The sequence below is a fragment of the Chiloscyllium plagiosum genome, chromosome 22, assembly GCF_004010195.1.
Source record: "Chiloscyllium plagiosum isolate BGI_BamShark_2017 chromosome 22, ASM401019v2, whole genome shotgun sequence".
In the NCBI taxonomy this organism is placed as follows: Eukaryota; Metazoa; Chordata; class Chondrichthyes; order Orectolobiformes; family Hemiscylliidae; genus Chiloscyllium; species Chiloscyllium plagiosum.
This window is the reverse complement of record NC_057731.1, coordinates 14684849-14700767: the sequence shown is the minus strand read 5'-3', so window position 1 is coordinate 14700767 and position 15919 is coordinate 14684849.

Sequence of the window (15919 nt, the reverse complement as noted above, 5' to 3'; positions counted from 1 at the left end):
CTGTATCTCTTGCGTTGTCAGAGGGACATTCAAAAGGGACGCCTGCACTGAAGTTACACCTGAAAGGTCCAAGTTCTTAAAGAAGATGTGATAGTTTGAGGGGGTGCTCTTCTTCCTGGCCAGATATGCCAGGTATCTGCCCAGCTTATCACCGTACTTGAATAGCCTTTGTTTCGTGAAGGAGATCTCTTTTCTCGCTGTCTGGGTGAGCACAGAGTTCAGAGCAGCCCGGAGAACTGTGATCCGCTGTAGCTTGGTCACAGATGGCCTATTAAAATATGCCGTCTCGACTGCCTTCAACCAGGCCTCAAACGAACGTTGCTGTTCTCCCATCCGTCGCTTCCGGCCTGCTGAGTAAGAGATAACTATAACCCTTGCATAGGCCTTCAGTCTCCCAGAGCACCAACAGGTTCCTGGCTGTCCCTGAATTAACATCCCAGAAAGTTTTAAGTTCCTGCGAAAAGTACTCAATAAACTTACTGTCCTTCAGGAGAAAAGAATCCATGCACCAATGCTGTGAACCTGTCCCATTACCCCGGCCTTAACCTCCGAATACACTGCCGCAGAATCAGAAATGGCTATGTTCCTAATTTTACAGGACAGTACCAAATCCAAAAAAGCAGGTGGAGCAAAAAACAGATCAATCCTTGTGTGGCACTTATGCAGGTTGGAGAAAAGAGGTAAAGTCCATACCCGCAGGGTGAAGGCATCTCCACACATAAGTCCACGAGTTGTTTGGATTGTGGGGAAGTGCCTGGGAGACCCCTGGCCATCATAAATAACCAAAAAAAAACAAAGGAAACACTATTGTCCATATTACTTGAACCAGCCAGTCTATTTTAAAGTGTCCAGAAAGTCCTTTGCTTTTTCTGACAAATCAAAGATATGCACCGACCCTCCGTGGCTAAAACGTAACACTGCCGGTTACCTTACAGAGTACTGATTATCCAAGTCCCTCAGCCTCCTCTTTACTTCATCAAAGGTCTTCCTCTTATGTATCACAGCCGTGGAAAAGTCCTGAAAGAATATAATTTTCGATCCCTTGTAGATCAAGTCCTGTGGATCCTTCCCCAATGTTCTGGAAGCTTCCAATACCTTTTGCTTGTCTCTATAATACTGGAAATGAGCTAGGATCAGACAGGGGCTTTGGTCTGATCCGGGCCTGCGCACCAAGACCTGGTGGGCTTGTTCGACTCGCAACCGGTCTGCCTCGGCTTCTAGTCCCAAGAACTGCGGAAGCCATTGCTCTAAAAAGCTGACTGATTGATCGCCTTCCTCTCATTCCGACAGGCCAATAATGTGGATATTCTTCCTCCAACTTCGATTTTCGACCTGCTCCACTAAGACCCATGCCTGTTTCTCCAGGGCCTGGATCCATCCTGCCGAGGATTCTGCTGTGTTCTCCGATGCAGTGGTCTGCTGCTCAACATCTTCCACGTGCTGCCCAAGATGCTGGATCTCCTGCTTGTGCTTTTACAGCATGGCCGAGGTCGGTTCCAGCCTAGTCCAGACCTCCTCCATTGCTGACTCGATCTTCTCTCGGAGTTTAACCATCTCCGAAACCAGACTCTGCTGAACAGGTAAATTCGAAGGAGGTTCCGCGGAGGTCGATGTTGCAGCCCCGGACGTGTCCATTGCTAAGGGGATGCCCTGCTTGTTGCGATCCACGTGGCCTTTTCCCTTTACTCAGCTTCCCTGAGCGATAAAAATAATGTACAGAGATTCTGGGGGCTTAAAGCTGCCGATTTTTACAAAACCAGCTCAAAAAAGGGAGGGTAAATGCAACACTTTGCCTGGGTTGTGGTGCAGAGCCCAGCAAGGCAGACCGGTTAGATTGCCATCATCTTGAATCCCCCCAAAATTTCACAACTTAACTTGAAACAAATACATCTGAATAAAATTTCATTTTTGTTATTCACCAGAATCATGTTTGGAATATTTATTATTCTGTACAGAAATAAGTAATTTTCTGTACTAACTACCTCAGTCATTATATATTTGTATATTTGACAACTGTATTTTTTTAAAATTGTTACTGAGCTATTCTTTATTATAATCCTCATTGCAAATGTCAGTATTTAGTTTAAAATAAAAAGCCAGTAAGAGGGAAATAAAATCTTTGCTATTGACATTTTGCAACAAGGTTAAGTGTTATATTTGCTGACTTCTATGCATCTAATTGTAAATATTTAACAAAGCATTGGGTAGAAATTTAACTTGCTTCATGATCATTTGTAGTTGCTTCATAGGCTAAATTCTCTGATCTGCAAACGGAAGTTCTTTACATCAATAATTTGAAGCCACATTTGGAACAGACAATGAAAATAAAATTCAAAGCACTAACAATGCTCACAATCAAAGTTATTTTCTCAATTTTTAGTGTAATGTTCAGAAATCACACAGCTTTCTGGTGTGTTTCACCAAATATATAACTGAGTGACAAATTAGTCCTGGATTAACAAATAACCACTTAACCGTGTTGATAATAGTGTAGAATAATCCAGCACTGTTTTAATCTTGCAAAGATTGGTTTATTGACAAAACTGTGCAGATTACTTATAGATAGCAAGATTGAAAGATAAGAGTGCGACGCTGGAAAAGCACAGCAGGCCAGGCAGCATCTGAGGAGCAGGCCACTTGCTTTTCCAGCAGCACACTCTCGACTCTGATCTCCAGCATCTGCAGTCCTCACTTTCTACTACATGATTAAAATATAACCCTCAGCTCCAAAAAAAATGAGTAGCTTATATTGAAGCAGAGAACAGACAAAGGGAGAGTCTCAAGAGCACAAACACAGGAGCAGATGTAGATCATATGATACCTTGAACCGTTCCACCATTTAATATGATCAAGGCTGATTTTGCCCTTCAACGTCACCTCCTTTCTTGCTCTCCATATTCTTAAGGTACCTGAGGAATCAAAAATATGTCTCTCCTAGCCTTTAATATATTCAACAATGAAGTATCCACAACTCTCCCAGAATTCCGAATCTTCACAATATTTTGAGTGAATTCAATTCTCTTCATCTCAGTCCTAAATGATCAGCCCCTTGTCCTTAGTGCATGCCTTGTAGTTTTAGATTCCCCAACCAGCACAAGCAATCTCTCAACTCTTGTCTTCTCAGTCTCCTTCAGAATCATGTTCTGATCTCTTCTTGTTCTTTTACATTCCAAAACATATTGGCTCAATATACTCAGCTTCTCATTCTATAGCAAACCCTTCATCCCACAGACCAATTTAGAGAATCCTTGTTGCTCTACTTCCAATTTTATCACTGGTTAAATCTGGAGACCAAAACTGTACACAGTATTCCATATATGGTCTCATTGAAACCTTATATAATTGTGGCAAGGCTAATTTATTACTGTGTTGTAATCCTCTCCCAGTATAGGACAACATGCTATTTGCCTTCCTCATTGCTTGCTGTAACTACACAATATTTTGTGTTTCTTGTACAAGCACACCCAAGTTTCTTTGAGCATCAATTAGATTTCATCATTCCAGATTTTTTGGCACAATGGATATCTTCTCTCAGTTCTGGTGAAATTGGCAGAAGTGACCCAAAATCGCAAGTATGGCTTTTGCAGCAGTGAAGTCAGACCAAGTTTTGTGCTATGCATTTTATGGTGGCAGCTGGTGATTGAACTGAATATCTGTCTCCACTGGATTAGGATTTTGGCAATCATGTTATGTGGGAGCCTATAGTGTGCACAATAGCCCTGCTGAGAACAGATCTGAACTTTGTTCACTTATTTGCATAATCAGGGTATCCCTTTGGAGAGGTACCCTTTGTGTACGATCCTGAGATAGACTTAGGGAGGGTAGCAGGTATCCTGGGTTGGAGGCATGGAGATCAGGTACCCTGGATGAAGCAATTAGGTATTCTTCAGAATTGTTAACAGCAGTGAAATATGTACCTAAAGGTGTATAAACCACTTGGAACTGTAAAGCAATGAAATTAGTTTGAAACCTGTCAAGACCTGCCAAAAAATGTTGAACTTGTCATGTATTGCCCAGACATGTCAAACTTGTCAAGAGCTGCTAAGAAGTGTGATACTTGTCAAGAACTGACAAGTAGTATCAACTTATCAAGAAGTCTCAAATGTGTAAATGAGAATACTTTTTTCAATAGCATCTACTCTGCATTAGAGAACTTTATATAACAGAACATTACTTGTTCTCCTGTGTGCTTGGGCGCATAAGGAGTCTTAGGGATGGGCAGAAGGGGATTATCGGGGAGCGATTGGAGATTGATGAAAAGTATTAGTTGGCATGGATGGGGCTTGGAGTATATGAGTTTGAGGGAAAGTGTATGACGGATGAGGGCTGAAGACATTTTTAATTTTTATTATTTAATTTAACTTTTCAACACAGCATTGAAGTCCCAAGGCAGGATTTTCACGCAGCCCATCTCAGCTCTTCTGAGCTCACCTGGCCCGACTTCCAACCCGATCTATCTCCTGAACTACAAACGGTGAGTGCAGGTGGTCATTTTTGAAGGTCAAGTTTGCTGAAGTGGGAAAATAAATCAGGACTCGATGTTTGCAAGTTTCACACTTTTAAAAAAAATTCTGCTTTTTCATCCTTATAACCAAAACAAATGACCTTTCTTTCTCCACTTTATGTGAGGAAACCTGCCTTATATTAATCACTCAAAGGAGGGGACAAATCTGTATCGAAATTTTTTGCTGATTCAAAAATAGTTGGGAGGACAAGGTATGACGACATGAGGAATCTGCAAGGGCTTATATACAGATTGAATGAGTGGGCTAAACTTGGCAAATGGAGTTTAATGTATCAAAGTGTAATGCCGTGCAATTTGGTTGGAAGAATTATTTAAATGGAGAGAGATTCGTAAAAAGGTGCAGCGCAGACAGATCTGGCAATTTTCATGCACGAAGTCTTACAGAGACATACAACTAAACCAAATCAACCTTTCTACCTATGTATTTGCAACATAGTGAAATTAAACCAAAGACCCCAAATAGTCACTCAATTGATTCTTGATGAAGGGCTTTTGCCCGAAACGTCGATTTTCCTACTCCTCGGATGCTGCCTGACCTGCTGTGCTTTTCCAGCACCACTCTAATCCAGACTTATTGATACCCAATTCCAGATATTGCAAATAATTAATTTCCAAATACTGGTTTGGTAGCTTAAACAAAAGACTTAACTATTTATTAGATATGCAATAGCTTTAGCAGACAGAAAATTAAACAACACAGTAAATTGATTAATGTCTGTGCTTTAAATGTGGAACATTTGTTTTCAGCCTCATTCATACAAAAGACAGACACAATCAAAAACAAGGAAACATAAAAGAAAATAACAAAATTGGTCTGATTAGTTAAAAGGTTGCACGATGCATTGTTTCACAGGCGAAAATGTGGATTCCTTGACTGTTTTTACTGAAACATTGGTGAGGATCACCTTCGGAGCTCACCCAAGAAGAGGCAGCAATACTTCTAACGTTTTGGGTTTCTGGAAGCTGGTGTATCAGATTAAGAAGTGAGCTTTCATATCTTCATACTGTGTCAGCAGCAGCCCAGAACCGTCTCTCAGAAAACATAATTTAAAAAAAACTTTAATTCTGATTTTGCCCTAATAGACTGATCAGTTCTTCCTGAGGCTTCAATTATCATTTAACAACTGCCTTCTATTTGAACATGGGGTCTGCTCCCTACCTGCTGGAACCAATTCCCAGATACTGACTTTGTTAATAACCAACTTCTGCTATCTGTTTAAACACAATGCTCTTCGGAAAGTTGTAATGTCTGTTAGAATCTTTTTAATCAGCGTACACCCTGCACTTAACCTCTAGGCCTGGCCTCTCAAACAAAGCTTATTTGGTGTGTTCTTTTCCTTTTTTCACAAGTCCCAAAGTCCACCAGTCATTTTCAGCTTATAATTCAAAACTGATAAGAGAATAATATAAAATATAATGGAAATTCAGTGAAGTTCTAACAGAAGCACAAATAGTTATCATTCAGGCAAATGGAATTTTGGTCTTTGGTGCTAAGGGTCGGAGTTGCAAATAGGGAATTCTGGTTACAACTGTACAGGATATTGGTGCATCTGCACATGGAGTTCTGTAAACAGTTTTGGTCATGTTTACATTGGTAACAGTTCAAAAGTTTTCTCTAGGCTGATTCTTAGGATGAAGAGTTTGTTCATTAAGAACAGCTAAACAGATTAAGCCTTTATTTGTTACAGTTTAGACAAATAATGTGTGACTTTATTGAGACATACAAGATTCTGAGGGGACTTGACAAGGTAGATGTTGAGAAAATGCTTATACTAGTGGAGAAAATTCTGAACATAGTAACAGAACAAGGGGATGTACATTTAAAACTGAGATGCGAAGGAATTTCTTCTTTCAGAGGGCTGTGAAGGTCTGGAATTCTCTATCTCAAAGAGTTGTGGAGGCTAGATTACTTAAAGTATTTACAGAAGAGGTAGGTTTCTGAAATATCAGGGATTTGAGTGCTTTGAGGAACTAGCATGAGAGAGGAGTTGAGGCCTGGAACAGATAAGCCGAGATATTTTGGAATAGTTGTCATGTTTGAGGGGCTGAATGGCTTAATTTTGTTTGTTGTGCTTTATTTCACAGCAATTTTGAAAAAAAGTGACAGCAAGAATTAATGCTATTTGACCTGTGTGGTAAATATGGGGTTAAGTGGATAGTTGCCATCAGTGTTCACAAAGATAAATATTGCTCAGAGTTTGATTAATTTGACAATGTTCTGGGTATTTTTATGCCCCAATCTGCCTTGATTTCGGTGAAGCCGAAAATATCTCTTTGTTTCAGGACAGAAAATGAGTGCTTGCACTTTGGAACAAAGAAGAGAGATAGACATTTTAAAAGGGTGCTTTTCAAAAGGGTGTGCAGGTGCAGAGAAATCTAGGTGCATATAAGTCATTAAAGATGGCAGGTCAAGTAGAGGGAGCAAACGGTATTCCAGGTTTCATAAATAGGAGCATAGATGACAAGAGCCAGGGAGGTTATGTTTACCTTACATAAGACACTGGTTAGACCTCATCTGGAATATTGTATACAGTTCTGGGCACCACAAAAAGAAAGGTTTTGGATATATTGGAGAGAGTGCAGAAAAGGTTTATGAGAATAAGAACTAGGAGAAGGAGTAGGCCATTTGGCCCTTCGAGCCTGCTCCGCCATTCAATAAGATCGTGGCTGATCTTTTTGTGGCCTCAACTCCACTTACCCATCCTCTCACTGTAACCCTTAATTCCTTCATTGTTCAAAAAAAGTCTATCTTAGCTTTAAAAACATTTACTTGAAGTAATGTCAACTACTTCGCTGGGTAAGGAATTCCATGGATTCACAATCCTCTGGGTGAAGAAGCTCCTTCTCAGTTCACTCCTAAACCTGTTCCCTCTAATTTTAAGGCTATGCCTGCTTATCCTAGTTTCACCTGCCAGTGGAAACATCTTCTCCACATCTATCTTGTCTATTCCTTTCATAATTTTATATGTTTCTGCCATCATTCTTATAAATTCCCATAAATATAATCCCAGTCTACTCAGACCCTTCTCATAAGCCAACTCCCTTAACTCTGGAATCAACCTAATGAACCTCCTCTGCACCCCATCTAGTGCCAGTACATCCTTTCTCAAGTAAGGTGATCAAAACTGCACGCAGTACTCCAGGTGTGGCCTCATCCCAGGATGAAACACTTCAGTTATGAGGAAAGAATCGAGAAGTTGTGGCAGTTTTCCTTGGTGATGGTATGGCTGAGGGGTGATTTGATTGATGTTTTTAAAATCATTTGGGTCCTGGACAAAGTAGATAAGGAGAAACTATTCCTACTTGTAAGTGGATCAAGAACCAGAGATATTATTTAAAGGTATTTTGTGAAAAGAAGCAAATTTGAGATGAGGAAAACCTTCTCGCACAGCATATAGGATGTGAGATACACAGCCTAAAAGTGTGGTGGAAGTACATTTAATTGAGACATTGGAGAGGAATTGACAATTATTTAAATATAATTAATGTGCAGAGTTAAAGGGAAAAGGCAAGATAGTGGGCACTATAATAAAATGCTCAGAGAGGTGATATAGACATGATGAGATGAATGATCTCTGCATTGTAACAATTCTGTGATTCAGTTCCACATTCTAAAGCATAGACGAGTAAAGATTGAGAAGGAGGACATGACTGAAATTGAGTCTAGGGCTGTGAAAAACTTTCATAGAATTTTAGTAGCAAAGGGGTTGAGGCAGGAATAAACAGTTAATGTTATGGATAAGCTAATAAGTAGTCTTGGTTATGAATGGGATTAAACTCCAGAGACAGAACTTATAATGGCTGATTCAGTTTAGCCACAGGATAATGGAGGAGAATAAATTTAATGTTAAGGTAGTGGAATTTGTGCTGGTGTTTGAAAATAATGACTTCAGCTCTTCTATGTGGTCAATTTGAAGGAAGCTATTACTCTTGGATCAGAAAGAAATAGAAGCAGCATTAGATATTTATCAGCATATGTATGGAAGTTAATGTTTGAACAGTTGAATTCAAGATGGAAAAAGGATCTTTGCATCTTTGCCATAAGGTTCCATTACCTTGTTGTCCAATCTACACTTCTGCAATGTGATTTTTAGCCATTTTTACTTATTTAGCCTATCCCAACTTACAGTCCAGCTACTGCTTTATATTAAAATGACCAGTTTGTGTTCATGTTCCTCTGTGGTACAACTCTTTCTTTCTCTGCATCAATGTGATGGCCTAAAACCTGTGTGTGATCTGTGAGGAAACTTCAAGATTGCTGAGCACCCTCAGAGCAGTTTATTGGGAGCTTTGATCTCAACTTAGCTCTCCCCATTCTAACCACTAGTTAAAGCCTATCTTTTTGATCAAGCTTTTGTTCAGTGGCCTAATATCTCCTATGTGGCTTAATATCATAGTTTGTCTGATAACACTCTGTGAAGTGCTTTGGTGCAGTCTACTATATTAAAAATGCTGTATAAATACAAGTTGTTATTGTTTTCCTCAGCCTTATTTGAATTTATTAAGTTTGCTAGACTTGTGGAGTGGATGTTGACAACTAATTATGTCATTGTCATCTGAGTTCTGACAATAAATTTTAAATAAAATGGAAAATAGGAAATTGTCAATGTGGAATGTTGCTGCAATTTGGATTAGAACATTGTCTAATAATTCAACATTTGTTTAAGTATTTTCTCTAAACAGACCTCCCAATATCAGGCTGTCTTATTGCAGCACGGCATTTCTTTATGTAAGGATTTAAAATTGAATACAGGTATATATATGACAGTAGCAAATTACCACAGGTTTCTGTGTTTAAATTATTCACCATACCTGATAAAAGTAAAGCAGTTAATGCGTAACTCCAGACACTGGAGTGTTCTACATTTGTATTCTCCCTGTGTGAAAGGCAATGCATACTGTTGCGGTGCTCTTCATATATTATTGAAATTTGTTAATTCCTGGCAATATTCATCTTGACAACATTGATGGAAGAAACCCACAGCTTTTATTTCAGCAGTGCAAATGGAAAATGCTTCATTCTATTGAAAATAAATTCTGGTGATACGCACATACATTGCCATTTGTTTTTGTTTTAATAGGACTGATGACACTATCCACCAATTAGTGAAACGTTTAACTGCTGTTTGCACAATGTAAGGGGAAAAATATATAGCAGTAAAAAAAACATGAGCAAAAAAACATGAGTATATAATCCTTTTATACACATTGCTGCTAAGTCTATAGTGGATCTCAAGCCATTTTGGTTGTCACCTGCATTACACTGTACTGAAAGGTGAACATTGTTATGGTCTGAACCTTACATTTTTTGACTATGCCAATTGTGTAGAGTTTTTAAGGAGGGATTTTCACTGTATTCTTGCACATCAGTAACTTAAAATGTGTTTTTTTTCACAAATGTAATTTCTTTGTCATTACAGATACACATGAATAATGACATAGCAAAGAGCCTGTACCATACAATAGTGAAAGCTCATAGGGCCCCTACGGTGTGGAAAAAGGCCATTTGGCCCATCGAGTCCACACCAACCCTCTGAAAAGCATCCCACCCAGACCCAACTCTATATATCCCTGACCCTACATTTTCCCATGGCTAATCAACCTAGCTTGCATATCCCTGGACACAATGGTCAATTTAGCATGATTAATCCACCTTAGCGAAACACCTTTGATCCGTGGGAGGAAACTGGAGCATCCAGAGGAAGCCCATGCAGACGTGGGGAGATTGTGCAAACTCTACGTAGTGCTAACCTCTGAGCCACTGTGCTGCCCTAGTAATCACTATATCTTCTTTTTCTGGTAATTCTTGAAAGTGACAAGTACAACTCATGGCACAAACCTGCATTGGAGTCTTTTTGTGTGGAGATATTGTTGCACTACATCTATATCACAATGTATGCACCTAGTATCCCATCATCAAACCTTGTGAATTACCAGAAGAACTGAAAAGACAAGCAAAATCCCTGATCAATTTGAGGTTAAATATGTAACAAATTCCTCTTCCCCTACTTGCCTCTTTTTCTCCCTTTGGCTACCACCCCTCCCTCCAGAAGATCAAGGCTAATCAAAATAGTGTAGCTATCAGACTTTACCTTTTATAAAAGATTCTCTTCCTCAGATATAAATTGGTACAGCTCTTGGTTGAAAAAAATGTTTTGACTATTTAATTATTCAACATAGAATACATTTTAAAAATAATTACAACTTGGCATATGAAATTGGAAAGTTATAGGAATCTGGTGAATGCAGTGCAAAAGCAGAACATAATTTGTTTAATCAGCAAGATTTTGCAGTTACTAATCTGGGAATTGCTGACTGCACTAGTCTTAAATCTGTGTTTTGAAGGGTCGCAGAGAAGTAACTTTGTGAGCACTCATTTATTTACACAATGCTAAATTCCCATTGACCCAGCAATGAAACCAGTGATTCATCTCTCATATAAAATACCATCAAAACTAAAAGGAAAGTTTGAAAGAGAGCCCCAAGAGATTGATGAAAAGAACATAATTACCAGAGTCTTAGAGCCTTGGAGTAAATTGCGTCATGATGAGAGAGAAGCCAAATGGATGACTAAGAATTTGCCTCGATCCCAGAGATCTTTACGAAGTCATAAAGAAGGACTCAACCCTACTCCAACACTGGAAGTAATCATGCTAGTACTGGCAGGAGCATAAAGTTTTGGCAAGCTCGATGCCAGAAATGGTGGTTAATCTTGATGATAATAATCCCAGAGCATGACACACAATGGGAACCAATTTATTTATACACAATTATAAGAATGCAGTCTCATAATTGCAGACTAACCTCAAAGTTCCCTTTTATCTGGAAAATCAAAGACTCGACAGCTACATCATCTCAGCAGTACAAGTTCTGTTTGCTTAGCAAGAGATTCCTAATAGTTTAATATGTGGCATTGGCATCCAATTGAGATTCTGAGGAATTTGCTGAACAATATGGCTTTTACATCACCTGATGACTTTTGGCAATTCAAGTTTACAGAAAGACATGTCCAGTCAGTCAAAATGAACCCTGCAAAACGTTAAGAAACAAAGGAAGACCCAAACCATGCCAATTGTTTCTCTAATTCACACATCTTGGGTTGACATTAAAGTACCTGTGGAGTTGTTTAACGAAGAAAATATATGAATACCCTGCCAGGCAAAATGCATCCTCCAAGTGACCAAGAGGAGGAGACAACTCATTGAAGCATAGGAAAGAGGAAGTCAGCACTTCAATAAATATGTTTGCTTATATCTGAGCTGTCGAAAATCTACAAGATGGAGGAACAGCTCAGCAAGCAGTGCATGCTGTTAAAGATTCCCAGAAGGGCTCAGTTTGTTTCCAAAAGAAAAAGGTCCATTCTAGTTCATCTCATCCTCATATCCTCCTGATCCTTTCTCTTATCTAGCTTTCCCTGAAAGACATGCATGCAATACTCCATGAGTAGATACATTTAGTACTGTTGTTGTTAATAATTTGTTTAAGTGGAAAGCACAAAATGGAGCTGATAACCATGATATTTGTGCTGGATTTATTTTTGTCAGATGCCTTCTTGGTTTGTGCTTCATGTGATCTTCTGGAAGGTGGATTTAAATGCAAGAAGTTTGTGCAAATTAGTGCAACTTTAAAAGAACAAGTCAATGAAAGAAAAGGCAGTTACCATCTCTGAAAGTGTGATTTCCTGAATACAATTCCAGGAGTGTGTAATATTGGTAGCGTTTATCCGGTATAAACGAGATGTAAAAGGCAGGCAAAATCTCGTATTTCAGAAAGTCAGTGGTATTGTTAGATTTTTCATTACAACTTGTTTGTTTTTGGTTGGGAGTATATCTGTATGAGATTCTGATGGCACTTGGTTTGGTAGATATTAGTAGGACGTTTCCTCTGGCAGAAGAGTCTGGAACAGGTGTCACAATCTCAGAATAAAGTTTTAACTATGAGGTCAGATGATATTTCTTTACTTAGAGGATAGTGGATCCTTGAAAATCTCTGCTCCCAGAGAACTGTTGATGCTCAGTCGCTAAGTACATTCAATCAGATACCATGGAAAACCAGGGACATGGGACAGCGTAGGAAGGTGAAGCCGAGGCAGAAAACCAACTGTCATGTTATTGAATGATGTAACAAGCTCAAGGGGCTATATCTTGCTTCTATTCTTTATGTTGTTATCTGTTACTTAGGTACTGTTGAGGTAGGGGAAGGAAACCAAAGGCTGTACACCTCCACAACAGGTAACCTATCTTTCCCACCTTTACTCATGCACCTTTGTGACTGATCCATGCTTACTTAGCCTGCAGAACCTAAGCACAGCGATATACACAGGCTGTGCTTCACCATGAGGATAGTACTGACATAGATTTTCCCTGACACTTGTTCCAATGAAATAGTAATGAATTAATTTTCATTACACCATTAGCATAATAAAACATTCTGAAGATGCTTCATAGGAGCATTATAAACAAAATATTATACTGAGCCACTTAAATCAATATTAGACTATATGACCAAAAGCTTGATCAAAAAAATTAGATTATAGGGTGTGTCTTAAATGTGAAATGATGTGGATGTGCGGTGTTGCACTGGGGTGGACAGAGTTTAAAAATCTCACAACACTAGGTTATAGTCCAACAGGTTTATTTGAAAATACAACCTTTTGGAGTGCTGCTCCTTCATCAGGTAGCTAGTGGGGCTGGATACATAGGACACAAAATTTAAAAGTAAAAGATCAAAGTGTCATATTACTGAGGCGATGTATTAGACAAATCTAGATGCAGTTATGTCTTTAATCACTTAGAATGGGGATTCAAGTCTTGATTGATTAAAACGTAAATCCCAGAATTTCTTTTAAGTCACTGTCCTGAGATAACTTAAAGTTTTATAAGTATATAAAAAAAGGTGACAGCTCAGACAGTACATTAAAGGTATAAGATTAGAGTTTGTCTGTATCCCAAACTGGTTTTATTTCCAAAGTAGGAATTTACAAAATGTCACATGGACTGCCTTCCTACAGATTGTGTGCTTTTTGAACAAAATAGAATATATCTGCAAATGCAAATTCATTCCATAGACCTAAATGAATGTATGCGTGCGTGTGTGTGTGAGAAAGAGAGGGAGATAAAAAGTGTGCTTGTGAGAGAGGGATAGAGTGTGCGTGCTTGAGAGAGTGTGTGCACGGGTGTGACAGAGTATATGCCTGTGAGAGGGTGTGCACGTGAGTGTGTGTGAGTGAGAGAGAGAGCAGGTGTATGAGAGAGGGTCAGTGTGAGTGTGTGTGTGTACATATGTGTGCTTGTGTGATAGCGTACAGTGTGGTGGGGTCACCTGTAGTGTGACATGAACCGAAGATCTCGGTTGAGGCCATCCTCATGGGTACTGATCTTGGCTATCAGCCTCTGCCTGGTGACTCTGTGTTGCATGTCCTGAAGTCCGCCGTGGTGGACGTACATCTGAAGATCTGGGGCCGAGTGTCCTTCACCACTGAAGTTTACCCCCACTGGGAGTGAACATTCTTCTCTGGTGATTGTTGTGCGGTGTCTATTCATCTGTTGTTGTACAGATAGTTTTAAAGAAATAATTTCAGAGCTTGGAATCTAGGCAACTGAAGGTGCATCTATGTTTTGACAACAGTTGAACAGTGAAGAAGTGAGAACATTTTGGAATGTGCCTTATACCACAAATTATGCTATTCCATAGTTTCCTAAACTTTCTCTCTTTTTATCCTTTCTTAAGGATTCTGCGTTAAAAAAATACCATTTGATCTAGGAGTTAAGTGTCTCATTGTCAATTTTTTGTTTCGTAATGCTTCTGTGAAGCAACTTAGGACTTTATGCTATTTGAAAGTGCTACATACGTGCAAGCTATTGTTGTCATTGCCTGAGGAGTACCTCCATTAAAATCATTGGTGATCTTGATTTTCAAGCATTTAGCCCACTTTCACAGACCACTAAACAATGGTGCTGTTGGCATGGCAGCGAGGTGACTTTTGAGCTTTTTTTTAATGTATTAATCCACCTAACATATACCACAAAAAGTCAGATATATGGAGGTTTATTAAAAATTATGTAGGTACACAAACATGATAGGTCAGGCATACGCATACAATCTGAGATATAATTTGGAGATGCCGGTGTTGGACTGGAGTGTACAAAGTTAAAAATCACACAACACCAGGTTATAGTCCAACAGGTTTAATTGGAAGCACACTAGCTTTCGGAGCGACGCTCCTTCATCAGGTGATCCATAATCACCTGATGAAGGAGCGGCGCTCCGAAAGCTAGTGTGCTTCCAATTAAACCTGTTGGACTATAACCTGGTGTTGTGTGATTTTTAAATCTGAGTTATAGATTTTTTTTAACCTGTTCAGCGATGTTATCACACATCTCTGGAATAGGTGGGACTTGAAACTGGGCTGTCTGTTAGAGTGAATACTACTGGACCCCAAGAGCCCCCCGCTTTGAGTTATCTTTGAGTTATCTATTGACTGAATATATACAGAGTATGATGGAGACCAGGTGTACTTCAGCATCACATTATGATCTCATCTAGCTGACTTAAAGGTATTGTATCTTTCCGAGATCTGTGCAATGGAACAATAAGTTTAAATGCATTCTGTTTGCTTTTAAATGATGTGTTAATGTGCTTGCTAATTAGAACTTATTACTTTTTATTTGTTTTTATGGAATTTACTGCTAGAAAGGGTAGGATTGTTTTGAAAAAGCAGCAAATACTTATTCAAAAAAACATAATTGGGCTGGAGGGTGCAGCAAAACATATTAAAAGATAAATCCTTATATTCAGGATGTTAAAAGACTCTTTTAAAAAACGTATGTCACTGGTCCTAGAACTTCCCTTACATTTAGATTAAAATATACTATCAGTATGACATCCATTTTGTAGATCAGTTATTTTAATATCATTTGGTTTGCTTCTGCTTAGCATCAGAAAAATTCCGGAATTAAAGCCTTACAGGCTTCAGTCCAATTTTGTTTTTTATTCCTCATTGGGAGTGCAAAGATGCTGGGGCAGATTCCCATTGCTTGAGCAAATAATCTGATGTGTCCACCATGCCCCCATCTTCAAGGTGAAATATGTTTCAATGAGTATATTATTTGGATCAGTGCAAAAATATCATGGCATTGCTCACAATTAACCCTCCAAGCTCAGTATGGCACATTGTAATAAAAAACGCAGGAAACTAAGAAGTAAATTGTTGAGAAACAAGATTGACAAGAAGCCAAGAATCTATTGCCGATCCTGCCATTGCTAGAAACGCTGAAACAGCCTCTCGACCTGTGCCACCTTCTGGAATCTGACCTGCAGACATTGCCAATAACAAAAGGGTACCAATGCAAGTGCCTATGAAACTGACTAATACACTGAAAGTTCTGATGAGAC